This window comes from Drosophila bipectinata, chromosome 4 (assembly GCF_030179905.1).
Source record: "Drosophila bipectinata strain 14024-0381.07 chromosome 4, DbipHiC1v2, whole genome shotgun sequence".
In the NCBI taxonomy this organism is placed as follows: Eukaryota; Metazoa; Arthropoda; class Insecta; order Diptera; family Drosophilidae; genus Drosophila; species Drosophila bipectinata.
Genome location: NC_091740.1, coordinates 20,355,197 through 20,376,105, shown reverse-complemented (window position 1 = coordinate 20,376,105; position 20,909 = coordinate 20,355,197). Strand labels below are relative to the sequence as shown.

Sequence of the window (20,909 nt, the reverse complement as noted above, 5' to 3'; positions counted from 1 at the left end):
CATGGACTCACGGCGCGCACCTCATTACCTTTGAGAAAAAGGCCGCGATAAATGACACGCTCTTCATCAACCATGATAACACCCATAAGAGAGCTCCAGGGACAGCAAGTCTTCCCTTATTAAACATCACCGCCACCCAAGATGTCCTCAGCCTCCCGTATCTTCACCGCCTGAGTGAACGAAACTTGGAGTTCATCAAGGAGTTCGGAGAAGAGATCGATAACAACCGATCACGTCTCGCAGCAATTATTGCAGGAGCAATATGCTGCGCACTCATCTGCATCGGGCTCACCTACAGGCACTTTAAGGCAAGGAAATCCGCAGGTCAGATTAGGCAGGTCATCGCCGAATTACATGCGGCCGAGGGCGGCCTTAACTTAGAGGCGGAGTAGTTAACTATGGTCAGCCAGACCAGAGTCGTTGACCACAGTCAACATCATAATGAAGCTCCGGCCAGACTGCTGACCCAGCAATGGGCCGGATGCTCGTGCACAGACGGCAGACACTGCATATTTGCGTGGCCGCTGTGAGCCTTTGTTACCTTTAAGTTCTTTTCACATATTCAGTTCATATTTGATATTCAATAAATAAAGAGCACCAGCTCTCATGCATGAAACTCCGGCACTTAGCCGTTAACTCTTTTATTAATTATTATACTGACTGAGTCACTAGGCCAGCGGTATCGAAGGACAGTCATCCTTCCACCGTAATCTCCCTATCTCAACATAGGAGCAGTACGACCATCCCTTGGGATCTACAGCGACGTGGGTCACCAGCGGCAGTTACCTTCCGCCGACCCTCGCCACGGATATCCAACCAGCGGCAGTGACCTACTGCCGGCCCGGACAATCAATTGAGGAAGGAAGTCGAGGCGACCACCCGACTCTCCAGTGGCTGCCAACCTTGGCGGTCACCAATACCTAATCAGCCGGCTCTACCCCTGCCACGGAGGCATAGCCAGCCGGCTTTGCAATATTATCAATTCACACAAATTGGAATTTTACTTGTTTTAATTTGTACAATTAAAGGTTGGATCTCCAATTATCCTACGTCGGGTACCCGCCCCGACTCTGCTACGGTACGCGATTAGTCATTAAAAAATTAATGAAAAACGTGATCGAAGCCAGCATTTTAAATGGAAAATTGGTAATCCGGATAAGAATATATTCTAATAGATTCCTATCCGTGGTATTAGTATATTTTCGAACATATACAAACCTGCATAATAAGTCTGATTTTGAATTATTAACTGCATTTACGAAAGGTGGTCATTCTAGGTGCCAAAACGGTGAAATCGTGAGTGTTGCACTAAAAAAATAAAAAACAAGAAAGGAAAGCTAACTTCGGGCGGAGCCGAAGTTTATATACCCTTGCAGTTAAAACCGGATATATATCGCAAACATCGGATATAGTTGGCCGAGCCTTATGATTACATCATAATAAAACCAATTAATTACAATCAAAATTCTAAAAAAAAAAGTTCCAAGCTTCTATCTTCAAAAATACGAAAGTTGATATTTCTACCAAGTACCATTTCCGATCGTTCAGTTATATGGCAGCTATAGGATATAGTCGACCGATCCTAATGAAATTTTGTAGGTCGGATTAACTGACCAAATAAATAATCTGTACCAAGTTCCAGCTTTCTATCTTCAAAAACACGAAAGTTGGGTCATTTCCGATCGTTCAGTTATATGGCAGCTAAAAGATATAGTCGGCCGATCCTTATGAAATTTGGCATGTCGTATTATTTTGCCAAAAATAGCTCTCGTGTCAAATTTGAATTTTTTTGAATTCGGGAACCTCTCTAACTCTAAAAACACCAAAGTTATACCATTTCCGATCAATCAGTTATATGGCAGCTATAGGATATAGTCGGCCGATCCGGGCCGTTCCGACTTATATACTGCGTGCAAAGGAAAGAAGGGTGTGTGCAAAGTTTCAAGACGATAGCTTCAAAACTGAGAGACTAGTTCGCGTAGAAACGGACAGACAGACGGACAGACGGACAGACGGACATGCTCATATCAACTCAGGAGGTGATCCTGATCAAGAATATATATACTTTATAGGGTCGGAGATGTCTCCTTCACTGCGTTGCACACTTTTGGACAAAATTATAATACCCTCTGCAAGGGTATAAAAATACGATTTAAATAGGTGGCAACAAAATAGAGCAAATTTAAAATATAAGTTTGGCTTCACTCAGAAAAATAGTTTGCGTTGGTTTGAACATTTTCTTCACTTAATATCAAAGCGAGCTGGGTAAATATTTCATCATTCGTTCGATGTTATTTTATTTTCCTATTAATACGTATTAAATAAAATATATTCTGACCATATACAAACCCAAATAATAAGCTCGATTTTTAATCTATAATTGCATGTACGAAAGGTGGTCATTCCACCTGTTCGACATACCAAAAATCGCATATAAAGTGAGTTACTACCTCATCACACTGACAAAATAACGCTACCATAGCATTTTAACTCAATTTAAACTAAGGCAAAAATCCTTCATCATTAAGTCAATACATTGAGAGTTTTGTACAGTGTGCAATGCCAATAAAACGCAAAGGGGGTGATTTAAGCCGTGACACAATTAGATCTCGAAACATGCGAAGTAGAAGATCCGAAAAACAAATTCAGCAAAAAAATACATATGTATGTACGTGTTAGAATAGCGCAACAACAACAATCACGCAGTTTCACAGTCAATAGACGCAGAACAAATGACCAACAACGACAACAGGTACATCGAGCATTTATATCTCATTCATTCTTGCGTCTAGCATTCCAGTATCAGCTTGATATTGAGTATTATGCTCACTCAAAAGTGGTAATTGGTTCTACGGACAAGGTCATGCTCTGAAATTCAAAAATGAGCCAGCTGGGATGTGTTGCGCGTCAGGAAAAGTGCAACTACTAGAAATTGAAACACCACCTGAACCATTGAACGGCTTACTTAACGGCACGGATCCAGATTCTAATGTGTTCCTTAAGTCAATTCGAACATTTAATTCATGCTTTCAAATGACATCGTTCGGAACAACAGAAATAGTTCGAAATACTAATGCAAATGGTCAAGTTTATCATAATATGGGCTCACTGCTGCCAATGCCAAACGAACCACATAAATTCTTACAAATCTACTTTATGGGCGGCGAAGATTCCGGAAGCGCACTTGCCAATCGCGTGAATGCACCTTGTGATTATAATAACCTTGATTCATTTTATGCCAGACGTAGCGTCAGTGCAGTGAGCTATATGCTCTATTGAACAAACACAATGAATTTTTGAAACGAAGCCGTAAATTTTCCTGCAGAGTTTTTGAACTCACTGGATTCGCAAGGCATGCCAACGCATAATGTACAATTAAAGGTTGGATCTCCAATTATCCTACGTCGGGTACCCGCCCCGACTCTGCTACGGTACGCGATTAGTCATTAAAAAATTAATGAAAAACGTGATCGAAGCCAGCATTTTAAATGGAAAATTGGTAATCCGGATAAGAATATATTCTTATAGATTCCTATCCGTGGTATTAGTATATTTTCACCACTGAACTTTACTCTGAACTCTGAACTCTTTTCAACTCTGAACTATACTTACAGATGCACCAATTCAATTCAATCGTATTCAGTTTCCGATTATATTAACATTTGCAATGACTATCAACGAATCCCAAGGTCAAACGATGTCTATTTGTGGCTTAGATTTAAGAAAACCATGTTTTTCATACGGACAATTATACGTGGCATGCTCTCGAGAGGTAAACCATCCAGTTTGTGTTAGCTAAAGATGGACTAACAAAAAATATTGTTCACGCTATTACTAAGAGATTGACTTGCTGAGTTACGATCAAATAATAACTTAAAAATAATGTTTTCCTTTTTTATTTTTATATTCCCTCATGGTTCACAGCGCTTCAGATGACTTTATAATACATAATTCTAGAACTAAGTGAATTTTGTACATAAATTATAAAGACATCTGGTGGCAAAACATCGTTTGCCGAGTCAGCTAGTTTTATATATTAGTTTGGCTTCACTCAGAAAAATAGTTTGCGTTGTTTTGAAAATTTTTTTCACCTAATATCAAAGCGAGCTGGGTAAATATTTCATAATACATTCGATGTCATTTTATTTTCGATTCAAGACTTTCTTTTGTGGGTTTTGTTCTTAACATTTGCCCATATCGGGTCTGTTGGTATTGGATTTGGAAGTTACTTACACTATATAGTTATAGTTATACGCTTAAAGCAGTTATTAAACTTTTAAAATTTAAGGACATTAAATATACAACAAACAACTTTATCTGTGAAATAATATTCAACAATTACAGATTTTTTCATTTCAGCTACTGAAAATCAATAACTACCTATTAATAGAAACTATAAATTACTAACTAACAAATCTACTTTCTTGGCTTCTTTTTTATATTATATTATAATATTTTATATTACAATTTCACAATTTAGAGTTAGAGAGTTTAAATTTTACACGAGAGCTATTTTTGGCAAAATAATAATACATCATACGAAATTTCATAACGATCGGTCGACTATATCTTATAGCTGCCTTATAACTGAATGATCGGAAATGGTATTTGGTAGACATACCAACTTTGGTATTTTTGAAAATAGAAGCTTGGGACTTTTTCTTAGATATTTTATTGTAATTAATTGGTTTTATTATGATGTTCTCATAAGGATCGGCCAACTATATGCGATGTTTGCGATATATATCCGGTTTTAACTGCCAGGGTATATCAACTTCAACCGAATTAGCTTTTCTTTCTTGTTTTTGAATTGATCGATACTGAAGTTATTTCTTTGTTTATGAAATGAGATATACAACAAAAATTATTTTATTAAATTGTCCTATTAATACCTATACCATTAAAAAATATTTTACAAATCTAAATGAGATTCGTAAACTGTCTAGAAATGTAAAGAATAAACGTAAAAAATAAAGTGCTTGTTTGATTGACTTTGATTTGAGTGAGTGCTTGACTTTGATTTTTAAAATTAAATACCTGTTCTTTACTGCTATATCCTCAAGCATTTGTCGCAGTCAGAGAGCATTCATATTCCGAAAGCTGTTTAATGAAAAACATACATTTGTAATACAATTTTATTTAAACCATCATGCGTAAAATTTTCTGATTCAGTTTCTATGGTGTAAGGATTCATCAATCGTTTCAAGAGTAGCAAATAATTTAACATCATGATTGGTATTTAATAATATATTCCGAACATATACAAACCTGCATAATAAGTCAGATTTTGAATTATTAACTGCATGTACGAAAGGTGGTCATTCTAGGTGCCAAAACAGGTGAAATCGTGAGTGTTGCACTAAAAAAATAAAAAAAAATACGAATTAAATAGGTGGCCACAAAATAGAGCAAATTTAAAATATAAGTCAGAAAAATAGTTTGCGTTGGTTTGAACATTTTCTTCACTTAATATCAAAGCGAGCTGGGTAAATATTTCATCATTCGTTCGATGTTATTTTATTTTCCTATTAATACGTATTTAATGAATTATATTCTGACCATATACAAACCCAAATAATAAGCTCGATTTTTAATCTATAATTGCATGTACGAAAGGTGGTCATTCTAAATGCCAAATCGGTGAGCTCGTGGTCATTGCACTACAATAAAAAAAAACATACGCTTTAAAATAGGTGACACCAATAGGTGTCCTGTTCGACATACCAAAAATCGCATATAAAGTGAGTTACTACCTCATAACACTGACAAAATTACGCTACCATAGCATTTTAACTCAATTTAAACTGAGGCAAAAATCCTTCATCATTAAGTAAATACATTGAGTGTTTTGTACAGTGTGCAATGCCCATAAAACGCAAAGGGGGTGATTTAAGCCGTGACACAATTAGATCTCGAAACATGCGAAGTAGAAGATCCGAAAGAACCGAAAAACAAATTCAGCAAAAAAATACATATGTACGTGTTAGAATAGCGCAACAACAACAATCACAGTTTCACAGTCAATAGACGCAGAACAAATGACCAACAACGACAACAGGTACATCGAGCATTTATATCTCAATTATTCCTGCGTCTAGCATTCCAGTATCAGCTTGATATTGAGTATTATGCTCACTCAAAAGTGGTAATTGGTGCTACGGACAAGGTCATGCTCTGAAATTCAAAAACAAGCCAGTTGGGATGTGTTGCGCGTCAGGAAAAGTGCAACTACTAGAAATTGAAACACCACCTGAACCATTAAACGGCTTACTTATCGGCACGGATCCAGATTCTAATGTGTTCCTTAAGTCAATTCGAACATTTAATTCATGCTTTCAAATGACATCGTTCGGAACAACAGAAATAGTTCGAAATACTAATGCAAATGGCCAAGTTTATCATAATATGGGCTCACTGCTGCCAATGCCAAACGGACCACATAATTTCTTACAAATCTACTTTATGGGCGGCGAAGATTCCGGAAGCGCACTTGCCAATCGCGTGAATGCACGTTGTGATTATAATAACCTTGATTCATTTTATGCCAGACGTAGCGTCAGTGCAGTGAGCTATATGCTCTATTGAACAAACACAATGCATTTTTGAAACGAAGCCGTAAATTTTCCTACAGAGTTTTTGAACTCACTGGATTCGCAAGGCATGCCAACGCATAATGTACAATTAAAGGTTGGATCTCCAATTATCCTACGTCGGGTACCCGCCCCGACTCTGCTACGGTACGCGATTAGTCATTAAAAAATTAATGAAAAACGTGATCGAAGCCAGCATTTTAAATGGAAAATTGGTAATCCGGATAAGAATATATTCTTATAGATTCCTATCCGTGGTATTAGTATATTTTCACCACTGAACTTTACTCTGAACTCTGAACTCTTTTCAACTCTGAACTATACTTACAGATGCACCAATTCAATTCAATCGTATTCAGTTTCCGATTATATTGGCATTTGCAATGACTATCAACGAATCCCAAGGTCAAACGATGTCTATTTGTGGCTTAGATTTAAGAACACCATGTTTTTCACACGGACAATTATACGTGGCATGCTCTCGAGAGGTAAACCATCCAGTTTGTGTTAGCTAAAGATGGACTAACAAAAAATATTGTTCACGCTATAGCACTAAGAGATTGACTTGCTGAATTACGATCAAATAATAACTTAAAAATAATGTTTGCCTTTTGTTGTTTTTATATTCCCTCATGGTTCACAGCGCTTCAGATGACTTTATAATACATAATTCTAGAACTAAGTGAATTTTGTACATAAATTATAAAGACATCTGGTGGCAAAACATCGTTTGCCGAGTCAGCTATTTTTATATATTAGTTTGGCTTCACTCAGAAAAATAGTTTGCGTTGTTTTGAAAATTTTTTTCACCTAATATCAAAGCGAGCTGGGTAAATATTTCATAATACATTCGATGTCATTTTATTTTCGATTCAAGACTTTCTTTTGTGGGTTTTGTTCTTAACATGTGCCCATATCGGGTCTGTTGGTATTGGATTTGGAAGTTACTTACACTATATAGTTATAGTTATACGCTTAAAGCAGTTATTAAACTTTTAAAATTTAAGGACATTAAATATACAACAAACAACTTTATCTGTGAAATAATATTCAACAATTACAGATTTTTTCATTTCAGCTACTGAAAATCAATAACTACCTATTAATAGAAACTATAAATTACTAACTAACAAATCTACTTTCTTGGCTTCTTTTTTATATTATATTATAATATTTTATATTACAATTTCACAATTTAGAGTTAGAGAGTTTAAATTTTACACGAGAGCTATTTTTGGCAAAATAATAATACATCATACGAAATTTCATAACGATCGGTCGACTATATCTTATAGCTGCCTTATAACTGAATGATCGGAAATGGTATTTGGTAGACATACCAACTTTGGTATTTTTGAAAATAGAAGCTTGGGACTTTTTCTTAGATATTTTATTGTAATTAATTGGTTTTATTATGATGTTCTCATAAGGATCGGCCAACTATATGCGATGTTTGCGATATATATCCGGTTTTAACTGCCAGGGTATATCAACTTCAACCGAATTAGCTTTTCTTTCTTGTTTTTGAATTGATCGATACTGAAGTTATTTCTTTGTTTATGAAATGAGATATACAACAAAAATTATTTTATTAAATTGTCCTATTAATACCTATACCATTAAAAAATATTTTACAAATCTAAATGAGATTCGTAAACTGTCTAGAAATGTAAAGAATAAACGTAAAAAATAAAGTGCTTGTTTGATTGACTTTGATTTGAGTGAGTGCTTGACTTTGATTTTTAAAATTAAATACCTGTTCTTTACTGCTATATCCTCAAGCATTTGTCGCAGTCAGAGAGCATTCATATTCCGAAAGCTGTTTAATGAAAAACATACATTTGTAATACAATTTTATTTAAACCATCATGCGTAAAATTTTCTGATTCAGTTTCTATGGTGTAAGGATTCATCAATCGTTTCAAGAGTAGCAAATAATTTAACATCATGATTGGTATTTAATAATATATTCCGAACATATACAAACCTGCATAATAAGTCTGATTTTGAATTATTAACTGCATGTACGAAAGGTGGTCATTCTAGGTGCCAAAACAGGTGAAATCGTGAGTGTTGCACTAAAAAAATAAAAAAAAATACGAATTAAATAGGTGGCCACAAAATAGAGCAAATTTAAAATATAAGTCAGAAAAATAGTTTGCGTTGGTTTGAACATTTTCTTCACTTAATATCATAGCGAGCTGGGTAAATATTTCATCATTCGTTCGATGTTATTTTATTTTCCTATTAATACGTATTTAATGAAATATATTCTGACCATATACAAACCCAAATAATAAGCTCGATTTTTAATCTATAATTGCATGTACGAAAGGTGGTCATTCTAAATGCCAAATCGGTGAGCTCGTGGTCATTGCACTACAATAAAAAAAAACATACGCTTTAAAATAGGTGACACCAATAGGTGTCCTGTTCGACATACCAAAAATCGCATATAAAGTGAGTTACTACCTCATAACACTGACAAAATTACGCTACCATAGCATTTTAACTCAATTTAAACTGAGGCAAAAATCCTTCATCATTAAGTAAATACATTGAGTGTTTTGTACAGTGTGCAATGCCCATAAAACGCAAAGGGGGTGATTTAAGCCGTGACACAATTAGATCTCGAAACATGCGAAGTAGAAGATCCGAAAGAACCGAAAAACAAATTCAGCAAAAAAATACATATGTACGTGTTAGAATAGCGCAACAACAACAATCACAGTTTCACAGTCAATAGACGCAGAACAAATGACCAACAACGACAACAGGTACATCGAGCATTTATATCTCAATTATTCCTGCGTCTAGCATTCCAGTATCAGCTTGATATTGAGTATTATGCTCACTCAAAAGTGGTAATTGGTGCTACGGACAAGGTCATGCTCTGAAATTCAAAAACAAGCCAGTTGGGATGTGTTGCGCGTCAGGAAAAGTGCAACTACTAGAAATTGAAACACCACCTGAACCATTAAACGGCTTACTTATCGGCACGGATCCAGATTCTAATGTGTTCCTTAAGTCAATTCGAACATTTAATTCATGCTTTCAAATGACATCGTTCGGAACAACAGAAATAGTTCGAAATACTAATGCAAATGGCCAAGTTTATCATAATATGGGCTCACTGCTGCCAATGCCAAACGGACCACATAATTTCTTACAAATCTACTTTATGGGCGGCGAAGATTCCGGAAGCGCACTTGCCAATCGCGTGAATGCACGTTGTGATTATAATAACCTTGATTCATTTTATGCCAGACGTAGCGTCAGTGCAGTGAGCTATATGCTCTATTGAACAAACACAATGCATTTTTGAAACGAAGCCGTAAATTTTCCTACAGAGTTTTTGAACTCACTGGATTCGCAAGGCATGCCAACGCATAATGTACAATTAAAGGTTGGATCTCCAATTATCCTACGTCGGGTACCCGCCCCGACTCTGCTACGGTACGCGATTAGTCATTAAAAAATTAATGAAAAACGTGATCGAAGCCAGCATTTTAAATGGAAAATTGGTAATCCGGATAAGAATATATTCTTATAGATTCCTATCCGTGGTATTAGTATATTTTCACCACTGAACTTTACTCTGAACTCTGAACTCTTTTCAACTCTGAACTATACTTACAGATGCACCAATTCAATTCAATCGTATTCAGTTTCCGATTATATTGGCATTTGCAATGACTATCAACGAATCCCAAGGTCAAACGATGTCTATTTGTGGCTTAGATTTAAGAACACCATGTTTTTCACACGGACAATTATACGTGGCATGCTCTCGAGAGGTAAACCATCCAGTTTGTGTTAGCTAAAGATGGACTAACAAAAAATATTGTTCACGCTATAGCACTAAGAGATTGACTTGCTGAATTACGATCAAATAATAACTTAAAAATAATGTTTGCCTTTTGTTGTTTTTATATTCCCTCATGGTTCACAGCGCTTCAGATGACTTTATAATACATAATTCTAGAACTAAGTGAATTTTGTACATAAATTATAAAGACATCTGGTGGCAAAACATCGTTTGCCGAGTCAGCTAGTTTTATATATTAGTTTGGCTTCACTCAGAAAAATAGTTTGCGTTGTTTTGAAAATTTTTTTCACCTAATATCAAAGCGAGCTGGGTAAATATTTCATAATACATTCGATGTCATTTTATTTTCGATTCAAGACTTTCTTTTGTGGGTTTTGTTCTTAACATGTGCCCATATCGGGTCTGTTGGTATTGGATTTGGAAGTTACTTACACTATATAGTTATAGTTATACGCTTAAAGCAGTTATTAAACTTTTAAAATTTAAGGACATTAAATATACAACAAACAACTTTATCTGTGAAATAATATTCAACAATTACAGATTTTTTCATTTCAGCTACTGAAAATCAATAACTACCTATTAATAGAAACTATAAATTACTAACTAACAAATCTACTTTCTTGGCTTCTTTTTTATATTATATTATAATATTTTATATTACAATTTCACAATTTAGAGTTAGAGAGTTTAAATTTTACACGAGAGCTATTTTTGGCAAAATAATAATACATCATACGAAATTTCATAACGATCGGTCGACTATATCTTATAGCTGCCTTATAACTGAATGATCGGAAATGGTATTTGGTAGACATACCAACTTTGGTATTTTTGAAAATAGAAGCTTGGGACTTTTTCTTAGATATTTTATTGTAATTAATTGGTTTTATTATGATCTTCTCATAAGGATCGGCCAACTATATCCGGTGTTTGCGATATATATCCGGTTTTAACTGCAAGGGTATATCAACTTCAACCGAATTAGCTTTTCTTTCTTGTTTTTGAATTGATCGATACTGAAGTTATTTCTTTGTTTATGAAATGAGATATACAACAAAAATTATTTTATTAAATTGTCCTATTAATACCTATACCATTAAAAAATATTTTACAAATCTAAATGAGATTCGTAAACTGTCTAGAAATGTAAAGAATAAACGTAAAAAATAAAGTGCTTGTTTGATTGACTTTGATTTGAGTGAGTGCTTGACTTTGATTTTTAAAATTAAATACCTGTTCTTTACAGCTATATCCTCAAGTATTTGTCGCAGTCAGAGAGCATTCATATTCCGAAAGCTGTTTAATGAAAAACATACATTTGTAATACCATTTTATTTAAACCATCATGCGTAAAATTTACTGATTCAGTTTCCATGGTGTAAGGATTCATCAATCGTTTCAAGAGTAGCAAATAATTTAACATCATGATTGGTATTTAATAATATATTCCGAACATATACAAACCTGCATAATAAGTCAGATTTTGAATTATTAACTGCATGTACGAAAGGTGGTCATTCTAGGTGCCAAAACAGGTGAAATCGTGAGTGTTGCACTAAAAAAATAAAAAAAAATACGAATTAAATAGGTGGCCACAAAATAGAGCAAATTTAAAATATAAGTCAGAAAAATAGTTTGCGTTGGTTTGAACATTTTCTTCACTTAATATCAAAGCGAGCTGGGTAAATATTTCATCATTCGTTCGATGTTATTTTATTTTCCTATTAATACGTATTTAATGAAATATATTCTGACCATATACAAACCCAAATAATAAGCTCGATTTTTAATCTATAATTGCATGTACGAAAGGTGGTCATTCTAAATGCCAAATCGGTGAGCTCGTGGTCATTGCACTACAATAAAAAAAAACATACGCTTTAAAATAGGTGACACCAATAGGTGTCCTGTTCGACATACCAAAAATCGCGTTACTACCTCATAGCACTGACAAAATTACGCTACCATAGCATTTTAACTCAATTTAAACTGAGGCAAAAATCCTTCATCATTAAGTCAATACATTGAGAGTTTTGTACAGTGTGCAATGCCAATAAAACGCAAAGGGGGTGATTTAAGCCGTGACACAATTAGATCTCGAAACATGCGAAGTAGAAGATCCGAAAAACAAATTCAGCAAAAAAATACATATGTATGTACGTGTTAGAATAGCGCAACAACAACAATCACGCAGTTTCACAGTCAATAGACGCAGAACAAATGACCAACAACGACAACAGGTACATCGAGCATTTATATCTCATTCATTCTTGCGTCTAGCATTCCAGTATCAGCTTGATATTGAGTATTATGCTCACTCAAAAGTGGTAATTGGTTCTACGGACAAGGTCATGCTCTGAAATTCAAAAATGAGCCAGCTGGGATGTGTTGCGCGTCAGGAAAAGTGCAACTACTAGAAATTGAAACACCACCTGAACCATTGAACGGCTTACTTAACGGCACGGATCCAGATTCTAATGTGTTCCTTAAGTCAATTCGAACATTTAATTCATGCTTTCAAATGACATCGTTCGGAACAACAGAAATAGTTCGAAATACTAATGCAAATGGTCAAGTTTATCATAATATGGGCTCACTGCTGCCAATGCCAAACGAACCACATAAATTCTTACAAATCTACTTTATGGGCGGCGAAGATTCCGGAAGCGCACTTGCCAATCGCGTGAATGCACCTTGTGATTATAATAACCTTGATTCATTTTATGCCAGACGTAGCGTCAGTGCAGTGAGCTAAATGCTCTATTGAACAAACACAATGAATTTTTGAAACGAAGCCGGAAATTTTCCTACAGAGTTTTTGAACTCACTGGATTCGCAAGGCATGCCAACGCATAATGTAAGTTAACTATGGTCAGCCAGACCAGAGTCGTTCACCACAGTCAACATCATAATGAAGCTCCGGCCAGACTGCTGACCCAGCAATGGGCCGGATGCTCGTGCACAGACGGCAGACACTGCATATTTGCGTGGCCGCTGTGAGCCTTTGTTACCTTTAAGTTCTTTACGGCACTTAGCCGTTAACTCTTTTATTAATTACACAGTGCGCCAGTGATTTGGAACTTTTGAAGAGACCTAGTAGAAATTGTTCATTAGGTCGAGTATAGTATAAAACCATGTTTGAAATTTTTCATACACCCTCAAATCTTGATTTATTTCGAAAAAACGGTTTTTCGAAAGTGTTTTGCTCTTAAAAATTCCTGAACGCGTAATTTTAGGCCTATTTTAGTTTTTTAAGTTGTACCGAAAAAATGGCGTCAAAGTTCGAAAAACACGACAAAAAATCAAAAGTGTCAGTTTCTTTTGTAAAATTTGTATCCTTTCTGTTTAAATAAATTAAAGATGTATTTTTTTTTCAAAAGCTACAACATTTAACTATTGAAAAACGTAAAAAAATTGAAAATCGGCCCAAAATTACGCGTTCAGGAATTTTTAAGAGCAAAACACTTTCGAAAAACCGTTTTTTCGAAATAAATCAAGATGAAAAATTTCAAACATGGTTTTATACTATACTCGACCTAATGAACAATTCCTACTAGGTATCTTCAAAAGTTCCTCCAACTTTTCTTTTTTTGTCGCACTGTGTTATTATACTGACTGAGTCACTAGGCCAGCGGTATCGAAGGACAGTCATCCTTCCACCGTAATCTCCCTATTCAGGAACTACGTAGATAGCTCACGCCACTACCAGGCGGTCGTTATAATTAGGAGCAAAATTAGAGGCCCTGCCGATGCGGTGCTGTCCTCGTTTGGCACTATACTGTATTTCGACGCGATCATAGATCGCCTCGATTTCACATATAGTGACAAGCGCCAGATACACGTTATCGAGCAGGAGATGGGTACCCTCAGACAGGGAAGCCTCACTCTCCTACAATACTATGACGAGGTCGAGAAAAAGCTCACCTTGCTTACCAATAAAGCCACGATGTCGTACGAAGCGTCGGCGGCAAGAATCTTATGTGAAAAGTTCCGGGACGACGCGCTCCGCGTATTTATTTCGGGACTCAAACGCAGTCTTTCCGACATCCTTTTCTCGGCGAAGCCGAAAGACATGCCAACTGCATTGGCATTAGCCCAGGAAGTGGAATCTAACCACGAGAGATATACATTCGCAACTTCGTTTGCAAAGAGCTAAGAGGATAGGGATCGTAGGCAAACCTCAAAGCCACAAGATCGCCAACAAAAGCCAAGATCGCCATGACGCCATCTCTGAATACGATTCAGAAACGATTAATTTTTTAGGGGAAAATCCCTGCTACCCGTCATCAGACGAAGAGTAGTGGGGAAAGAAATGAAGTTCCTCATCGACACGGGCGCGTCGAAAAATTTCATTCGACCTCACGAAGGTTTAAAAGGCGTTCGCCCCGTCGATTCCCCTTTCACTATTCATTCACTTCATGGCGTTACTACTATCACAAAGAAATGCTTTGTGTCCTTATTTAATTTAAAAACTACGTTCTTTCTACTACCGGACTTATCCACCTTTGATGGAATAATCGGCCTTGACTTATTAAAGCAGGCAGGGGCAACGCTTTGCCTAGCTTCCGGTAGCCTAAATTGGGGCACCGAGGCGGAGAAAATCGAGTTCCACACGTGCACTGACGTAAATTTCACCAGCGTGAACTGCTCAGATGCACCGCCATCGGCAAAAGACTCGTTTTTGAAAATGCTGAAGACCGGGAAAAAGGCTTTCGCAAACCCTAATGAGGCTTTGCCTTACAACACATCGGTGGTAGCCACCATCCGAACAGTTGATGAGGAGCCCATATACGCAAAATTATACCCGTACCCCATGGGAGCAGCGGATTTCGTCAACAAAGAGATTGAAGATCTGCTTAAGAACGGGATAATTCAGAAGTCGGTATCCCCCTACAACAATCTAATTTGGGTTGTGGATAAAAAAGGGACCGATGAGCACGGCAACCGGAAAATGCGACTAGTTATTGACTTTCGCAAGCTAAACGAAAAAACCGTGCCCGACAAATACCCCATGCCAAATATTAACATGATATTAGGCAACCTGGGTAATGCTAAATATTTCTCAACGCTGGACCTCAAGTCTGGCTACCACCAGATCATACTCGCAGAACGCGACAGAGAAAAAACTTTTTTCTCAGTGAATGGGGGAAAATATGAATTCCGCAGACTACCGTTTGGTCTCAAAAATGCAGGCAGCATTTTTCAGAGGACCATCGACGACATCCTACGGGAACAGATCGGCAAGTTCTGCTATGTTTACGTGGACGACTGGGACTAGATTGGGTTCTTAAGGGGGGACATCTGAGTAACAGGCCAAAAAAAAGCGGTTTTTCTCGAATTTTTTTTGGCCAAATCAAAACAGCTAATAGACAATTTGTAAATGGGGTTTTTTTATATTATATTTAAACTACACAAAAAAATTTTTTTTTAATAAATCGAAAACAAAATGGCGGCCCTGCAGCCCTTATTCGTAGGCCCTATTTTTTTAAAGGGGGTCCATGGCCGAACACCTAACGTCCTTAATTTTTGATCTAGAACAAAAAATCAAGTTTGGTTAGTTTCTTTATCTCAACGGCTATCGACACACGTAGGATTTTTTCGATATATTGATTTTTTCCAAAATGGCAAGTGATTGAACAAAATTTTCCATTTTCACTAACAAAAAACGTCACAAAATTGTTAATAAAAAAAAAAGTAAGCAAAATAAAAAAAAAATCCTACGTGTGTCGATAGACATAGGTATTCTGAGTATACTGTCAAAATTTTAGATCGATAGGTTAAGAGTTGTTCGAGTTAGGTGTTCGGCCAACCCAAAAAAAGTGGTTTCGAGAAAAACGCGTTTAAAGTTTTAAGTACTGTGGGATATACCTGTGAAGCATCGCCGCAGAATGGAAAATTTCGACACTTAGACACTTTTGCCGGACTCTATCTTTTGATATGTCATTTTTAAGACCCTAAAGAATTATTTAAGCGAAAAAAAAAATTTTCGATTTTTTCAAAATTCTACTCAGATGTCCCCCCTTAAGAGCCTGTACGAGGCGAACATGAGAGTATCTATAGAGAAATCCAGCTTTTTAAGAAACGTGTGAGTTTCCTCGGGTTTATAGTCACTTGTAACGGTGCTACAACAGACCCAGAGAAGGTTAAGGCCATAAAAGAATTTCCGGAACCCAAAAGTGTTTTTGAGGTACGATCGTTTCTAGGCCTAGCCAGTTACTATCATTACGATGTTTCATTAAGGCCTTCCCAGCTATAGCGAGACCTATATCGGACATCCTAAAAGGGGAAAACGCAACAGTTAGTAGACACAGGTCACGAAACATTCCGGTTCAATTCTCTGAAGCGCAACAACAAGCGTTCCAGAAATTACAAAATATTTTGGCATCCGATGACGTAATGCTAAGGTACCCCGACTACAAAAAGGCATTTGATCTAACGACAGATGCCTCGGCCCATGGCATTGGCGCAGTATTGTCCCAAGAGGGACGCCCAATAACAATGATCTCAAGGACATTGAAAGACAGGGAAGTTAACTACGCCACTAACGAGAGGGAACTCTTGGCCATAGTCTGGGCATTGGCCAAGTTGCGACATTATCTGTACGCGGTAAAAGATATCAACATCTTTACCGACCACCAACCGCTAACCTTTGCAGTATCGGAATCCAATCCGAATGCAAAGATCAAAAGGTGGAAAGCACGCATTGATGAGTCAGAGGCGCGTATTTTATACAATCCTGGCAAGGAAAATCTGGTTGCCGATGCGTTGTCACGACAACAACTTAACGTCATGGAGGAGCAGGAAGCCCAATCGTGCGCAGCCACCATTCACAGCGAGCTCTCCTTGACACACACAATCGAGCAACGGATAAGCCCCTGAACTGCTTCCAAAACCAGATAACTCTGGAGGAGGCACGCTTTCCATCAAAACGCAGGATAAGATCATTAAGGCGCAAAACTCGCTCCGAACCAGGGAAAATGCCTCCCGACAACGCAGAGTATTCGAAGTCGGCGAAAAGGTATTGGTAAAGTCCAACAGAAGGCTAGGAAATAAGCTCACGATAGGCACCCCAAGAAACATGAGCTAGGCGAGACTCCGATCCCCTCTCATGTGGGAGAATTGCTCCATATCGATATTTTTTCCACAGACAAAAAATACTTCCTCACTTGCATTGACAAGTTTACGAAGTTCGCAGTTGTGCAACACGTACACTCGAGGACAATCGAAGATCTTAAACCAGCCATACTACAGATCATGAATTTTTTCCCCAAGGCTAGAGTAGTCTATTGCGATAACAGAAGGCTAGGAAAGTCAACAGAAGGCTAGGAAATAAGCTCACACCCTTGTGTGAGGAGAGAGCCGTAGAAGCGGACCTGGGGACCACGGTCCTCATTAAGGGGAGGGTGGTCCACAAGGACAATCTTAAATGATGCTACCAACAATGTCCTTTCTGTTTTTTATTCATTAGTTTATAATACCTTCAAGCCACTTGGCGCACACCCTTTCTTACTATAATATTTGTAGCCACTGGCATAGTTTATTTTAAGTTCATTTTATTGGTGGTGGAAAAAACCTCTTCAAGCATAAAATAGCTAAAGTTTAATTTCATAGGATCGGACCAACACTTTGCATATTCCTGTCCTTGGCGTCGGCTCACATTACTGATTATTCACAGGCCAGGTACATCCCCATCGTGGATGGTGAAATCCTAGTATGGGAGGAGTTCGCTTATGTCACACATACAGCAAACCTCTTAGAATATGGGCGCGTAATAGAGGAGACAAACAACATGATCAACATGTTTCCGCTATCCCATATGAAGAAGCTTCTGAGCGTGGACACCGCTCACCTCCAGGATTTATTAGAGTCGTTAGGCGTTCATCACAGAGAAGCTAGGAGCTTGGATTTCTTAGGGTCAATGCTGAAGGTCGTAGCAGGTACACCGGATGCCGGTGACCTTGAGAAAATCAGATTTTCTGAAATGAAGTTAGCCGAGTCAAGCAATAGACAGATTGAAATAAACACTAAAGTCCAAAACCAAATTAACCAACTTACCCACTTCGTCAATTCAATATTGAGATCAGCTAAAAATTCACAAGTAGACACTGGACATTTATATGAAACACTGCTTGCTAGAAACCGCATGTTGATGACGGAATTACAAAATTTAATGCTTGCAATAACCCTAGCCAAAATTAATATTGTTAGTCCGAACATTTTAGATCATGAAGACTTAAAATCAGTTTGGCTTGAGGAACCCACCGACACACCCATAGGGGATCTTTTGTCCGTCTCGTCCGTAAAAATTCTACAGTCCATTAACATTTTACATTTTATCATTAAATTTCCCAAAATTAAACTATCCTGCAAAAAGATCACAGTTTTTCCAGTTGCCCATGGGGGACAATGCTGCAGATAATAGACAACGTCATTAAAAACTGCTCCGTATCACCGGGAGCCGCATTCTACCGCCTTGCCTCAGAGAGAGGCAAGCGTGCGCCAGAGAACTGCACGCTGGAGGGGTGGCACACTGCCCAATACAAGAGAGTGGCCTGCACCCGATAACCTACGTGGACGAAGCGATTGTAATCATCAATGACAGGTCGGCCAAAGTACGAGTGGACAACGGCACAGAGACATGGACTCACGGCGCGCACCTCATTACCTTTGAGAAAAAGGCCACGATAAATGACACGCTCTTCATCAACCATGATAACACCCATAAGAGAGCTCCAGGGACAGCAAGTCTTCCCTTATTAAACATCACCGCCACCCAAGATGTCCTCAGCCTCCCGTATCTTCACCGCCTGAGTGAACGAAACTTGGAGTTCATCAAGGAGTTCGGAGAAGAGATCGATAACAACCGATCACGTCTCGCAGCAATTATTGCAGGAGCAATATGCTGCGCACTCATCTGCATCGGGCTCACCTACAGGCACTTTACTAAGGCAAGGAAATCCGCAGGTCAGATTAGGCAGGTCATCGCCGAATTACATGCGGCCGAGGGCGGCCTTAACTTAGAGGCGGAGTAGTTAACTATGGTCAGCCAGACCAGAGTCGTTGACCACAGTCAACATCATAATGAAGCTCCGGCCAGACTGCTGACCCAGCAATGGGCCGGATGCTCGTGCACAGACGGCAGACACTGCATATTTGCGTGGCCGCTGTGAGCCTTTGTTACCTTTAAGTTCTTTTCACATATTCAGTTCATATTTGATATTCAATAAATAAAGAGCACCAGCTCTCATGCATGAAACTCCGGCACTTAGCCGTTAACTCTTTTATTAATTATTATACTGACTGAGTCACTAGGCCAGCGGTATCGAAGGACAGTCATCCTTCCACCGTAATCTCCCTATCTCAACATAGGAGCAGTACGACCATCCCTTGGGATCTACAGCGACGTGGGTCACCAGCGGCAGTTACCTTCCGCCGACCCTCGCCACGGATATCCAACCAGCGGCAGTGACCTACTGCCGGCCCGGACAATCAATTGAGGAAGGAAGTCGAGGCGACCACCCGACTCTCCAGTGGCTGCCAACCTTGGCGGTCACCAATACCTAATCAGCCGGCTCTACCCCTGCCACGGAGGCATAGCCAGCCGGCTTTGCAATATTATCAATTCACACAAATTGGAATTTTACTTGTTTTAATTTGTACAATTAAAGGTTGGATCTCCAATTATCCTACGTCGGGTACCCGCCCCGACTCTGCTACGGTACGCGATTAGTCATTAAAAAATTAATGAAAAACGTGATCGAAGCCAGCATTTTAAATGGAAAATTGGTAATCCGGATAAGAATATATTCTAATAGATTCCTATCCGTGGTATTAGTATATTTTCGAACATATACAAACCTGCATAATAAGTCTGATTTTGAATTATTAACTGCATTTACGAAAGGTGGTCATTCTAGGTGCCAAAACGGTGAAATCGTGAGTGTTGCACTAAAAAAATAAAAAACAAGAAAGGAAAGCTAACTTCGGGCGGAGCCGAAGTTTATATACCCTTGCAGTTAAAACCGGATATATATCGCAAACATCGGATATAGTTGGCCGAGCCTTATGATTACATCATAATAAAACCAATTAATTACAATCAAAATTCAAAAAAAAAAAGTTCCAAGCTTCTATCTTCAAAAATACGAAAGTTGATATTTCTACCAAGTACCATTTCCGATCGTTCAGTTATATGGCAGCTATAGGATATAGTCGACCGATCCTAATGAAATTTTGTAGGTCGGATTAACTGACCAAATAAATAATCTGTACCAAGTTCCAGCTTTCTATCTTCAAAAACACGAAAGTTGGGTCATTTCCGATCGTTCAGTTATATGGCAGCTAAAAGATATAGTCGGCCGATCCTTATGAAATTTGGCATGTCGTATTATTTTGCCAAAAATAGCTCTCGTGTCAAATTTGAATTTTTTTGAATTCGGGAACCTCTCTAACTCTAAAAACACCAAAGTTATACCATTTCCGATCAA

The 20,909-nt window shown here is 37.9% G+C and overlaps 1 long non-coding RNA gene across 3 annotated transcripts in view; it reads right to left on the bottom strand.

Annotated features, from left to right (window-relative positions):
* Window positions 1–20,276: 20,276 nt before the first annotated feature.
* Window positions 20,277–20,909, bottom strand: part of LOC138926806 (uncharacterized) — a 47,748-nt gene continuing 47,115 nt past the window's right edge. For all 3 annotated transcript variants that reach the window (XR_011443478.1, XR_011443477.1, XR_011443476.1), the window contains exon 4: window positions 20,277–20,370. This is a non-coding gene — a long non-coding RNA (uncharacterized lncRNA). The remainder of the gene's footprint in view (window positions 20,371–20,909) is intronic.